Source organism: Anomaloglossus baeobatrachus, chromosome 5 (assembly GCF_048569485.1).
Source record: "Anomaloglossus baeobatrachus isolate aAnoBae1 chromosome 5, aAnoBae1.hap1, whole genome shotgun sequence".
NCBI lineage: Eukaryota > Metazoa > Chordata > Amphibia > Anura > Aromobatidae > Anomaloglossus > Anomaloglossus baeobatrachus.
The window spans coordinates 13,247,613-13,262,252 of record NC_134357.1 but is presented as its reverse complement, the minus strand read 5'-3'; the positions used below and the strand labels follow the sequence as shown (position 1 = coordinate 13,262,252).

Sequence of the window (14,640 nt, the reverse complement as noted above, 5' to 3'; positions counted from 1 at the left end):
GGGCTTATTAAATGGGAGAACGAGGGAATTTGTTAGTGTTTTTTATTTCTAACAAAGGATTTTTTCAGGTGTGTGTTTATTTACTGTAACTTACAAATTAATCATGGAAGGAATCTCGTGGAGACGCCTGACATGATTAATCTAGGACTTTTTGGCAGCTATGGGCTGCCATTAACTCCTTATTACCCCGATTTGCCAACGCACCAGGGCAAATCGGGAAGAGCCGGGTACTGTCCCAGAACTGTCGCATCTAATGGATGCGGCCATTCTGGGCGGCTGCTTACTGATATTGTTAGGCTGGGGGGCTCCCCATAACGTGGAGCTCCCCATCCTGAGAATACCAGCCTTCAGCCGTATGGCTTTATCTGGCTGACATTGAAATTGGGGGGGACCGCACGCCGTTTTTTTAAATTATTTATTTATTTCTAATTTTTTTTTTTTCAATTCAACAAGCTTTATGGGCTTGTTTGAACTGAAAAATACATGAATCAATTGTTGACAAAACTGCAGCCAAAAACGCACCAAAAAGCAGCAAAAAAGCATCAAAAAAGCACCTACATTTTTTGTGACATTTCCAGGCTCTCTCTGACAAGGTGCAGTTTTGGCTGCAGTTTGTGAACATGAAAAAGAAGCAACGTGCGCATGTACCCAAAAGGTGTCATGCGGCACAAAAAACAAGGAAGGACGCAAATTCCAGAAGAAAACCACAGCAGGATGAAATGTAATTACACATCACCTGCTATGTGTCGTATTAAAGTCATAGAATGTCATAAATAACCATATACATAGTATATATAAAGGCTTCACTACCAAATTGATGTCATATGACTGGTGCACACAGACCTGTTTGTCTGTTTGCCTCCAGCCTCCTCCAGGTCTGTCTGTACCCCCCAGCTATGTCTGTGCACCCCAGTGATGTCTGTGCCGACCAGTGATGTTTGTACCCCCAGTGATGTCTATGCCCCGCTGCTTCCCTAGTGATGTATATTCCTCACAGCCCTCCCCTGCAATGTTTATGCCCCCCCCCAGCTTTGTCTGTGCTCCCCAACAATGATGTATATACCACCAGTGATGCATGTACCCCCTCAGTGATGTCTATGCAGCCACATGTATGCCCTGCAACTTTGCTAATGATGTATATTCCTCCCAGCCCTCCTCAGTGAAGTATTTGCCTTCAGCATCTCCTTTGATGTCTATGCCCCATTCTCTCTAGTCATGTCTATGCCCCCAGCCTCCCCAGTGAGCTATATTCCTCCCAACCCTCCCCTAAGATGTATATGCCCCCATCCCCTCCTGTGATGTATATACAGCAGTCACAGCCAACTGAAACCTGGAAAAGCAGTTGTGAGAAGCAACAAGATCAATATCACTTAACATCACAGCCGCACCAAAGAGTAGAGGCTCCGGCTTCTACAATTCAGGTCTGGGAACTTGTGACAGCGAGCAACCACCACAAACACCACTGGGTTGTCGGTCAATTTTCAAAAATCCTTTTTACAAGCAAATTTGCAGATATGGAAACGGCAATAAAAAGCATTGATGATCCTTAGAAAGCCGGGGAACAACAGCGCCCGTGGCGGCCATATTATGTGTCACCCAGCTTTCCTGGAAAGAGATGTTACCAAGAAAATGCCTCCCGGGCTGATAACAGGGGGAGAGCGGTGTCATCCACCAGGGAGCGGCGGGGGCTGCATTATGTTATCTGTGCTGCCACATTCCCGGCATATTTCCTCCTCCAGTGGCGGCAGTGAAGGGGTTAACCGCGAGCTGCTGCCTGAATTTGACCCGAGATTTCAGCATTTCTTTCTGCCCTGCGGCGGTTTCACTATGAAGCAGGAAAGTTTTTACCCTACAAGAGGTCAAATGCGAAACCTCCAGAGCTGCGACTTTCATCCAGATCTTTACTTCTTCGCCTTCGCTGACCGCAGCTACGAGACGATTGCGCGGCGGTGTCACAATATCTGACACGTGGCGGTGGCACAATGACCGGCGTGACGCCTCACAGGAAGATTTCACCAGCTGTGATATAGAAATATCATAACAGACGCACAATGCACGGCAAAAAGTATGTGCACACCCCCCCTGCAACATTTCTACACTTTGTGCTTTTCAAGATCTCTGCTTGCTGTCAATGCCTGGTTTCCATCCCGAGGCTGCACTTCTGTAGATGGTCGTATCTCACAGCAGAGGGTTTGTTACAGTTGTGTTCTGGGTGGACAGTTCTCCAGGAGGTTCACATCGGCAGCACATCTCCCCTGTGCTGATGGTTTGTTACAATGTGTCGGTCTGGATACAATGTAACAGACCCTCCGCTGCCAGTAGTATTTGGTATTGAACCTTTTGCTGCCCCTTTTGTGCGCCATTATCAGCCGCAGATTTTCTGGAGACCCCAATTTTGCCCCTGTGCCCCCTCGCAGACGCCATTCTTCCCTGGTCTCCACCTTTCATAGCTCCAGAAGTTGCCCCTGAAGATAATCCAAATCCCCAAAGTCTTCACATCCCCCCTTTGCCCCTCATCCTCCATATTCCTATCTGATGGCGGGCGGTCACAGCCGCCCCCGGGTTACTCTGCTGTGTGATTCGTGGCCTGCGGCTGCTGCTCCGGGACACATGGGGGTATTATCTGTGAGCAAATCGAGCAGGATCCAAGTGATGTGCTGAGTGATTGTAGGATTTGAAAATATTCACACCCCCATCACTCTTCCCAACCACCACCACACATTCCTCACAGCCCATAGTCACAGGTCAGCCATAATAAAACCAATCCAGTGTCTCCTCCCCTTTGAGGCCTGCACTCCCTATTCCTCTGCAGGTGTCCTGTGGTCAGGAACACCCCACAAGAACCTCCGTATACCGGGACCACCCCACAAGACCCTCCGTATACAGGGAACACCCCACAAGACCCTCCGTATACCGGGAACACCCCACAAGACCCTCCGTATACCGGGAACACCCCACAAGACCCTCCGTATACCGGGAACACCCCACAAGACCCTCCGTATACCGGGAACACCCCACAAGACCCACCGTATACCGGGAACATCCCACAAGACCCTCCGTATACCGGGAACACCCCACAAGACCCTCCGTATACCGGGAACACCCCACAAGACCCTCCGTATACCGGGAACACCCCACAAGACCCTCCGTATACCGGGAACACCCCACAAGACCCTCCGTATACCGGGAACACCCCACAAGACCCTCAGTATACCGGGAACACCCCACAAGACCCTCCGTATACCGGGAACACCCCACAAGACCCTCCGTATACCGGGAACACCCCACAAGACCCTCCGTATACCGGGAACACCCCACAAGACCCTCCGTATACCGGGAACACCCCACAAGACCCTCCGTATACCGGGAACACCCCACAAGACCCTCCGTATACCGGGAGCACCCTACAAGACCCTCCGTATACCGGGAACACCCCACAAGACCCACCGTATACCGGGAACACCCCACAAGACCCTCCGTATACCGGGAACACCCCACAAGACCCTCCGTATACCGGGAACACCCAACAAGACCCTCCGTATACCGGGAGCACCCTACAAGACCCTCCGTATACCGGGAAGACCCCACAAGACCCTCCGTATACCGGGGACACCCACAAGACCCTACGTATACCGGGAACACCCCACAAGACCCTCTGTATAGAGAGAACGCCCCACAAGACCCTCCGTATACCGGGAACACCCCACAAGACCCTCTGTATACTGGGAACACCCCACAAGACCCTCTGTATAGAGAGAACGCCCCACAAGACCCTCCGTAGATAATAAGATATAAGGTGATTGCTTTATAAGGGGGTTGCAGTCAGCAGAGTTAGTTTTCCCGGCATGCATTAGGTCACGCTGTCTCTCGGGAAGGTCTGGTACGGAGTAGGTCACTGCTCGGGACTCTCCGGTCACCGCGACCTCTTCATCCGTCGCGCAGGATTGTGGGTATTGTAGTCCGGGTAATGTCGACTCGGGATTGGTCAGTGCGAGGCCAATGGTTGACGAGCTCTGCACGTCCCGGCACTCCCGCGGTGTGACGTCAGAGGGGGCGTGTGCGGCTGGCTCAGTGAGAGCAGTGCGGCTGAGGAGAGCGGAGCTCCGGATCATCCATGGTGAGCGCAGCCCGGGGGGCGCGGGGAGAGAGGACGGGGCTGCTCTGAGGCAGCGGCCGCCACACTGCGCCGGAGGGAGCCGAGCTGCAGGATGCGCTGCCCGATACGTGAGGGAAGAGCGGGGCGTGCGCGAGGTGCCGCAGAGCCCGGTGTGGGGAGGAGCGGGACGGTGCAGGAGCGTGTGCGACCCCAATCACTGCAGCACTAACGTGCGGGCACAAGGGGCGTGTGACCGCGGAGCAGCGCGGGGGGTGACGGGGGGCGCAGATACAGGAGTGATTGGGGGGGGGGGGGGTGCAGATACAGGAGTGATTGGGGGGGTGTGCAGATACAGGAGTGATTGGGGGGGTGTACAGATACAGGGGTGATTGGGGGGGTGTACAGATACAGGAGTGACGGGGGGGGGTGTGTGCAGATACAGGAGTGACACGGGGGGGGGTGTACAGATACAGGGGTGATTGGGGGGGTGTACAGATACAGGAGTGATTGGGGGGGGGGGGTGTACAGATACAGGAGTGATTGGGGGGGGGGTGTACAGATACAGGAGTGATTGGGGGGGTGTACAGATACAGGAGTGATTGGGGGGGTGTACAGATACAGGAGTGATTGGGGGGGGTGTACAGATACAGGGGTGATTGGGGGGGGGTGTGCAGATACAGGAGTGACGGGGGGGGGGGTGTGTGTGCAGATACAGGGGTGACGGGGGGGGGTGTGCAGATACAGGAGTGATTGGGGGGGGTGTACAGATACAGGAGTGATTGGGGGGGGTGTACAGATACAGGAGTGATTGGGGGGGGTGTACAGATAGAGGAGTGATTGGGGGGGGGTGTACAGATACAGGAGTGATTGGGGGGGGGGGTGTACAGATACAGGAGTGATTGGGGGGGGTGTACAGATACAGGAGTGATTGGGGGGGGTGTACAGATACAGGAGTGATTGGGGGGGGTGTACAGATACAGGAGTGATTGGGGGGGGTGTACAGATGGAGGAGTGATTGGGGGGGGTGTACAGATGGAGGAGTGATTGGGGGGGGTGTACAGATGGAGGAGTGATTGGGGGGGGTGTACAGATGGAGGAGTGATTGGGGGGGGTGTACAGATGGAGGAGTGATTGGGGGGGGTGTACAGATGGAGGAGTGATTGGGGGGGGTGTACAGATGGAGGAGTGATTGGGGGGGGTGTACAGATGGAGGAGTGATTGGGGGGGGTGTACAGATGGAGGAGTGATTGGGGGGGTGTACAGATGGAGGAGTGATTGGGGGGGTGTACAGATGGAGGAGTGATTGGGGGGGGTGTACAGATGGAGGAGTGATGGGGGGGGTGTACAGATGGAGGAGTGATGGGGGGGGTGTACAGATGGAGGAGTGATTGGGGGGGGTGTACAGATGGAGGAGTGATTGGGGGGGGTGTACAGATGGAGGAGTGATTGGGGGGGTGTACAGATGGAGGAGTGATTGGGGGGGGTGTACAGATGGAGGAGTGATTGGGGGGGGTGTACAGATGGAGGAGTGATTGGGGGGGGTGTGCAGATACAGGAGTGATTGGGGGGGTGTGCAGATACAGGGGTGATTGGGGGGGGGTGCAGATACAGGAGTGATTGGGGGGGGGGTGCAGATACAGGAGTGATTGGGGGGGTGTGCAGATACAGGAGTGATTGGGGGGGTGTACAGATACAGGGGTGATTGGGGGGGGGGTGTGCAGATACAGGAGTAACGGGGGGGGGGGCGTGCAGATACAGGAGTGACGGGGGGGGGGGGTGTGCAGATACAGGAGTGACGGGGGGGGGTGTGCAGATACAGGAGTGACGGGGGGGGGGTGTGCAGATACAGGAGTGACGGGGGGGGGTGTGTGCAGATACAGGAGTGACGGGGGGGTGTGTGCAGATACAGGAGTGGCGGGGGGGTGTGCAGATACAGGAGTGACGGGGGGAGTGTGCAGATACAGGAGTGACGGGGGGAGTGTGCAGATACAGGAGTGGCGGGGGGGGTTCAGATACAGGAGTGACGGGGGGAGTGTGCAGATACAGGAGTGGCGGGGGGGGGTGCAGATACAGGAGTGACGGGGGGAGTGTGCAGATACAGGAGTGACGGGGGGAGTGTGCAGATACAGGAGTGGCGGGGGGGGTGCAGATACAGGAGTGACGGGGGGAGTGTGCAGATACAGGAGTGGCGGGGGGGTGCAGATACAGGAGTGACGGGGGGGTGTGCAGATACAGGAGTGGCGGGGGGGGTGCAGATACAGGAGTGACGGGGGGGTGTACAGATACAGGAGTGACGGGGGGGGGGGGATGCAGATACAGGAGTGACGGGGCTGATGCAGGGGGCAGATACAGGAGTCTCTGGATGTAGTCAACCTCAGAAGAAGCTAGTGTATAAGGAGAGGGGCAACAGCCTGACCCGAGGGCTGCTAAGCTTTAATTATGTAAGTGTTCTGCCCTTATCTTTGTGCTGGTTGCTGAAGAGTCTGGCTCCTGTGTGGAGGGCGATATGTAGGCGCTGCGGGGTCCGGCTCCCTGCGTGGAGGGCGATATGTAGGCGCTGCGGGCGTCCGGCTCCCTGCGTGGAGGGCGCTGCGGGCGTCCGGCTCCCTGCGTGGAGGGCGCTGCGGGCGTCCGGCTCCCTGCGTGGAGGGCGCGGGCGTCCGGCTCCCTGCGTGGAGGGCGCTGCGGGCGTCCGGCTCCCTGCGTGGAGGGCGCTGCGGGTGCTGCAGTGATGCTGCTGTGTGCGTTGCAGTGCTGGCAGCAGTGTGGGTTGAGGAGGTGCTGAGGAGTGTCTTGGTGCCGGCACATATTCTTGATCAGCGCACATACTGATCTTGTGCTAGTGCCCGTCCTGTGCCTCGCAGGCAGCGTCTGCAGATGACAACCTCAGGAGGAGGCCAGAGGGTGTATGGAGAGGGGTGACATCCATCCCTGCGGGCTGCTAAGCCCTGGTTATGTGGGCATCATGCCCTTGGTGTGTGTACTGGGGGTCTGGCGCTGGGCATGCTCTGTTGGGGGGGGGGGGTCTGTTATGAACTTGGAGGTGGACACTGGGGTCACAGTCGCTGCATTGCCAGGTGTCAGCTTCCCGTCATGCGCTGTTGACAGGTGGAGCATAGACTGGGCAGTGTTGGCGATCACCCTGGTTTCTGGGCACGTGGTGTTTTGGGCGTTTCGCACAGGTGGCGGTGTGATAGTAGCCGTGCGTTACGGGACGTGGAACTTCTCAGGAAGGGTGGAGGGGTTTCCTGCTTTCACTATGTGTCAGTTTGTCCCCATCTGTCACCATGTACAGATGTAGCAGAGCCGAGCGTCACGGAGGTTGTCTCTTCAGTAAGTGTAACCTGTGGTCCTATGTGCCTGGGCTCTGCTACATCTGCACCTGTCAGGTTTGTCACATTCCTCCACTGCTTGGAGTCCGGCGTCCTCTGTAACTTGAGTGCAGTTTGAGGGTATCTGTTACCTTCCCTCACAGGGCGGGTTATCTCCAAACCCATCAGTAAGGAGACCCTCTGCTGCGCCCCTCACATGCAGGGGGAGTCTGTGACCCACCCAGGGTGATGTCATCGCTTGGACCTGTCATCTTCACTCTGTGGGGGATCAGGGTAATTCTTAGATGGAAAGTGTCGGGGAGGGGGGAATCCAGGGACGGGGAAGTGTTTTCAATTATTCCTATAACCGGGCGAGCCAGGAATGCGTAAGTTACATCAGCGCAGAGGCCCCCGAGAGCCAAGGGTTTCCCCACAATTCAACCCAAGTCCCGTGCTTGGCTCATAGCTGTTTATTAAGCCTAGAAATGTTCTATGCAGGTGGCAGAATATGTAACTGGCACCCAGATTCTGGGTTTATTGTCTGGCATGACATGGACCGTAGATATTGCGCCTGTCCCTGGTGCCTAAGAGCTGGTGGTGTCTTGGGGTTCTGTATGCAGTACCCCAGGCCCTGGTCCCTAAGAGCTTGATGTGCAGTACCCCCTGGCCCTGGTGCCTAAGAACTGGGTGTATGCAGTACCTCTGACCCTGGTACCTTGAGGCTCATGCATCTGTGCCAGGGGAACTGCATACAAAGAGCTGGGTGTTCAGTACCCCTGGCCCTGGTGCCTTGGGGCTTTGTATGCAGTACCACTGCCCTTGGTGCCTAAGAGCTGGGTGTGCGGTACTCCTAACTCTGGGGCCTAAGAGCTGGATATGCACTACCCTTTGACCCTGGTGGCTTAGAGCTCTGTATGCAGTACCCCTGACCCTGGTGCTTAAAAGCTGGGTGTGCAGTACCCTTGGCCCTGATGCCTAGAGTGCTGGGTGTGCAGTACCCCTGGCACTAGCACCAAAAGAGCTGGGTGTGCAGTACCCTTGGCCCTGATGCCTAGAGTGCTGGGTGTGCAGTACCCCTGGCACCGGCACCTAAAGAGCTGGGTGTGCAGTACCCCTGGCCCTGATGCCTAAAGTGCTGGGTGTGCAGTACTCCTGGCCCTGATGCCTAAAGTGCTGGGTGTGCAGTACTCCTGGCCCTGATGCCTAAAGTGCTGGGTGTGCAGTACTCCTGGCCCTGATGCCTAAAGTGCTGGCACTAGCACCAAAAGAGCTGGGTGTGCAGTACCCTTGGCCCTGATGCCTAGAGTGCTGGGTGTGCAGTACCCCTGGCACCGGCACCTAAAGAGCTGGGTGTGCAGTACTCCTGGCCCTGATGCCTAAAGTGCTGGGTGTGCAGTACCCCTGGCCCTGATGCCTAAAGAGCTGGGTGTGCAGTACCCCTGGCCCTGATGCCTAAAGAGCTGGGTGTGCAGTAAGCCCTGGCGCCTTTAGAGCTGGGTGTGCAGTAACCCTGGTCCCAATAAAGCTGGGTGTGCAGTAACCCTGGTCCCAATAAAGCTGGGTGTGCAGTACTCATGGCGCCTAAGAGCTGGGTGTGCAGTACCCAGGACCTTGCTCCCGGAGTTGCCGTTCTCCTAGTGCCCGGTGTCTGGGCACTCACTGCGTCTGTCCCTGGTGTGCCCAGTATTCATTCCACTGGCGCTTAACTTCTTGGATTATCCTCTTTTAATGTTTTGAATCGTCCCCATTTTTTGGGCCCCCGGATTGGTCGTTTTGGCCTCTTGTCTGCATTGTGTGTTCCACCCCGGGCTGGATTTGGTTTCATTCTTTTCAGTCTCGTCCGATCTCTGACTGATGGGGGGATTTCATTGTGGGGGGCTGTTTCTCTAGGGTTTATTAGAATTGTTTTTATTATAACGTTTTCAGCGCATTTATGATTTTGTTACATTGTTACTTTTTATTATTATAATTTCTTGGATTTACTTTGGACTTTCTTATTTGTGGGTTTTTGGGGTTTTTTTGCGACATATCAGAAATTGCAGGAAAATGCAGGAATAAAAGCCGTGTGGCTTCTTTCCCTCCTCCGTCCAGCTGCGACGCCTCATGTGGCTTCACTTTTTTTGAAGTCAAGGAGGGGGAAGACTTTGATGCCGTTCTCTGTTCTCAGGACCCTCCATCCCCAGGTGTCCCACACTTTCCTTCAAGTGGCTTTTTGTATGCAGAGCGACTGAAAGTAACGCCATTGTATGTGAAGAAGAGCGCGGATACTTTTGAAGAGCGCTGACACTTTTTATTCTGATTACTTTTTTATATATATACACACACACACACACACACACACACACACACACACACACACACACACACACACACACACACACACACACACACACACACACACACACACACACACACACACACACACACACACACACACACACACACACACACACACACACACACACACACACACACACACACACACACACACACACACACACACACACACACACACACACACACACACACACACACACACACACACACACATATATATATATATATATATATATATATATATATATATATATATATATATATAATTTTTCTTAAAATAAGAAATTCTATAGATTATTTCTTACTGCAAGGACTTATTAGCAGGAGACTTCCATGACCCGTTCAGCACTGCTACATCACTATACTCTCCTGTTTGGAAGTTGAATACGTTTTTGTTTTTTTTACCCATTTATAATGGAAAAGGGAAAAAAACCCTTTAATTTTCCAGTGTTGATCATGGTCAATGGTGGGTGGTGAGACCATTGATGGCCTCAGCTGGGGACCTATTATGTCCACAATAACCGACCATGGTCTGCAGATAATGCTGCAAATAAGTTCCCTAACCAAGTGATAAGTTAGATGAGTCTATTAATGAGAAAAAAAAATCAGATCTGGTTAGAAATTGTATTTAAGGCCTGTGTAACAAAAAAAAGTGCGCCCCTTATGAACTACATTGTAAAGATTGCTAAAGATGCTAAACAATGTTTATACAAGAATATAACTACTATAATACTGCCCCTATGTACAAGAATATAGCTACTATAATACTGGTCCTCTGTACAAGAATATACCTACTATAATACTGCCCCCTATGTACAAGAATAGAACTACTATAATACTACCCCTATGTACAAGAATATAACTACTATAATACTGCTCCTATGTTCAAGAATATATAACTACTATAATACTGCCCACTATGTACAAGAATATAGAACTACTATAATACTGCCCACTATGTACAAGAATATATTACTATAATACTGCCCCTATATACAATTATATAACTACTATAATACTATCCCTATGTACAAGAATATAACTACTATAATACTGCCCCTATGTACAAGAATATAACTACTATAATACTGCCCCCTATATACAAGAATATAACTACTATAATACTGCCCCCTATATACAAGAATATAACTACTATAATACTGCCCCCTATATACAAGAATATAACTACTATAATACTGCCCCTATGTACAAGAATATAACTACTATAATACTGCCCCTATGTACAAGAATATAACTACTATAATACTGCCCCTATGTACAAGAATATAACTACTATAATACTCCCCCTATATACAAGAATATAACTACTATAATACTGCCCCTTATGTACAAGAATATAACTACTATAATACTGCCCCTATCTACAAGAATATAACTACTATAATACTGCCCCTATGTACAAGAATATAACTACTATAATACTCCCCCTATGTACAAGAATATAACTACTATAATACTGCTCCTATGTACAAGAATATAACTACTATAATACTGCTCCTATGTTTGTCCAGCAGTGAAGGGGTGCAGCATACAGTGTAGCATTCAGGAGCAGTTTGTAGATAATTGGGGTGCAGGGTTCATCATCACTGGATTAGAAAGAGTCTTCAATTTAATAAAATATAATTGGATCTGATGACTTCACTTTGTGGCCCCCAGAGTTTGCAATTACCCTAATTGTTATAATAACCAATGGGGGCTGCACATTCCTCCTGGTATTGAGCGCCGCTCCCTTCGGGTGACATTGTAGCAGTGCGGGTGCGCCCCGGACCCCGATCAGAGCAGTACTCCACAATGTGCCTGTCATTAGCTGCTCTGCCTCATAACAAGCCCCGTTCTGTCATTGTCCCTTTTGATCTGCAGATTTGGCAGGAGCCTGAGTCTCACAAATGATGGAGATTATGTAATTCTCTGTGCGTCGTGTCACTGAGCGCTGACACTCGCCCCGAGCCGCCCTCTCCTGACATTTTTCATGCACAGTTTTTTTTTTTGTTTTTTTTTTTTTAATATGTTGAGGCCGAATAAAGAATCCCCAGAATCGATAGTGTTAAAAAGCTCCCAATCCCATCCCCACAGCATTTACTGGGCTGTACACGGTGATCATCCTGTGCCTCCTGCTTCATAGCCACTATGCTGTGCAGAATTATTTGGCAATATGTATTTTTATTTAATTTTGAACATCTCCTGTGCTGTCGTCAGTAGGGATGAGCGAACCCGAACTGTAAAATACGGGGTCCGTGCACGGACTTAACAGGGACGTCCATATTACTGTTCGGGGTTTGGCCACATAGATAACAATTAAAGATAAAAATGAAAAGAAGGCAAAATAGAGGTTAAAACAGGAGAATTATATTCACCGGGACTCCCACGCGGCTGACACTGCTTCCAGGTCCATTCATTAACCCTCATACATATTCACGGCTTCCCCCGCCCACCCTTTTGACAGCAACTGTGATTGGTTTCTGTCAGATTGTTGGCATCTGTGATTGGTTGTGGAGTGTAGAAATAAATAATTGGGGAAAAAAATCCCGCATGGTCCTCCGTATATTGATGCCCAGCTCAGATAAAGCAGACATCTACAGGCTGCAGCCCTCAACTGTGCGAATTATCTTGGCTGGGTAGCAAAATACAAGGGACCCCATGCAGATTATTTAAAAAGATTATTTAAATTTAAAAAACGGCGTTAAGTCCCCCCAATTTTGATAACCAGCCAAGGCAAAGCAGACAGCTGGGGGCTGGTGTTCTCAGGCTGGAGAGGCCAATGGTTATTGATTCCCCCCCCCTCCCACCAGCCTTAAATTAGCAGCCCACGGCCGCCCTGGAATTGTCACATCCGTTAATGTGACATTTCTGACACTTTACGCGTCTCATCCCGATTGCCCTTGTGCGGTGGCAATCTGGGTAATATAAGGGATTAATGACAGCTATCAAAATTTGACAGCTGTCATCAAGCCCAAGGTTAGTAATGGGAAGGGATCTATAAGACCCCACCCCACCATTAACCCTGTAAGTCAAAAGAAATAAACACAACACAACCTTTAATTTATGAACCCCCAAAACACCCCTGCAGGTCTGAAGTAATCCACACACTAGGTCCCATGACGATCCTGGCTCTGCTACATCTAATGTCGCAGTGCACGGTCACTGCAGCTTCCGAGACACACACTGAAGGAGCCGCAACTGTGAGAGCGGTCACGTCACTAAGTTCACCCTAGGTCACCACTGAAGGTACTCCGGTGTGTCTTCTGGTATACTCATTGAACTCAGTGACCTCACCACTGGTGACAACATTGAACTCAATCTCGGGTTAGGAAGTGTGTGCACATTGAGTATTTGGTTGGTTGCAGACATTTCTGCACTAAAACTGCATCTCCTGACAAAAAAGGCACCAAAACCACATGAGTTTTGATGCAGTTTTGGTACGTTTTATTGCTAAGAGATGCAGATTTTGTGAAGAAATGTCTGCACTGAAATACTCAATGTGCACACGATGCCAATCCAGCATTGAGGTCAATTACTCTACCTGAGATCACAGCTGAGTTTCTACTGTACCCCAGCTGTGACCTCAGGTGAACTGATCTGAGTTGAACGATGTAACCTCCCCTCAGGTGAAGTCATTCAACTTAATTCCGGATTAGACAATGTGTGCACAGTGAGTATTCGGTTGCAGACATTTCTGCACCAAATATATATCTCCTGGCAGAGAAAAAAACAAAACCGCATCAAGCGCATGCGCTTTGGGTGTGTTTTTATGCCAGGCGATGCAGATTTGGTGTAGAAAATTCTGAAACCGAATACTTCCTGTGTACACATTGTCTAATCCAGTAATCTTGAATTGAGTTCAATGACTTCATTAGGCTACATGCGCACGCTGCGTTTTTTGCTGCGGTTTTGGCTGCAGTTTTGTTGTCAGAACTTTCTGACATTTGACTTTCCAGCAAAGTCTGAGAAGTCAGATTTGCTGCGCACATTGCAGTTTGTCAGCGTTCTATTTGTCAAATGTTTGTGACAAAAAATTGCAGCATGTTCATTCTTCCTGCGTTTTTATCAACATTTGTCACAAAAACGCACCGAAAATGCAGCAAAAACTCACATATAAATACAAGCATTTTCCAGACTTTCTGACAACGTGCAGTTTTTGAACACAAAAAGATGTAGCGTGCGCATGTAGCCATAGGGTACTTTCACACTTGTGGTTTTTTCCTTCCGTCACAATCCGCCCTTTTGGAAAACAGCGGAATCCGTTGGCTGTTTCCCATAGACTTGTATGGATGACGGATTGTGCCAAAAGTACCTGCGTTCCTTCCGCTGTCCAACGCTGCGTTGCTTCTGCCGGGCGGAAGGAACGCAGCATGTAACGTTTTTTGAGTGGCAGAATCCTCTATTTTTCACTGCGCATGCTCGGTTTTTTTTTTGTTTGTTTTTTTTTTTATATATTTATCACAAACTTTATTTTGTCTCTCGGTGGCCGAACGTTCAGCTGAGCGCCCGGCCGTCGGCATGTGAGAGCGACCGCACACTGTGACTTCAGGTGTAGCAGAGCTGGGATTGTTATGAATTTTCCATCTCAATTGTTGTCATCTGTTAATGAGAATTCAAATCAAACAGCTCTATGTGCAAAATCCATTTCTAACATTTCCCACAAATCTTCTCCTCAGTGTGATATAGTAATATATATATAGTAATATGGCCGCTCTTCTCCTCAGTGTGATATAGTAATATATATAGTAATATGGCCGCTCTTCTCCTCAGTGTGATATAGTAATATATATAGTAATATGGCCGCTCTTCTCCTTAATATATATAGTAATATGGTCGCTCTTCTCCTCAGTGTGATATAGTAATATATATATAGTAATATGGCCGCTCTTCTCCACA

The 14,640-nt window shown here is 50.4% G+C and overlaps 1 protein-coding gene across 1 annotated transcript in view; it reads left to right on the top strand.

Annotated features, from left to right (window-relative positions):
• The first annotated feature begins 4,055 nt into the window (after positions 1-4,055).
• ADD3 (adducin 3) overlaps positions 4,056-14,640 on the top strand; it is a 78,654-nt gene continuing 68,069 nt past the window's right edge. The window contains 1 exon segment of the mRNA XM_075348231.1: positions 4,056-4,117. The gene's annotated coding sequence lies outside the window, so the exon portion shown is untranslated.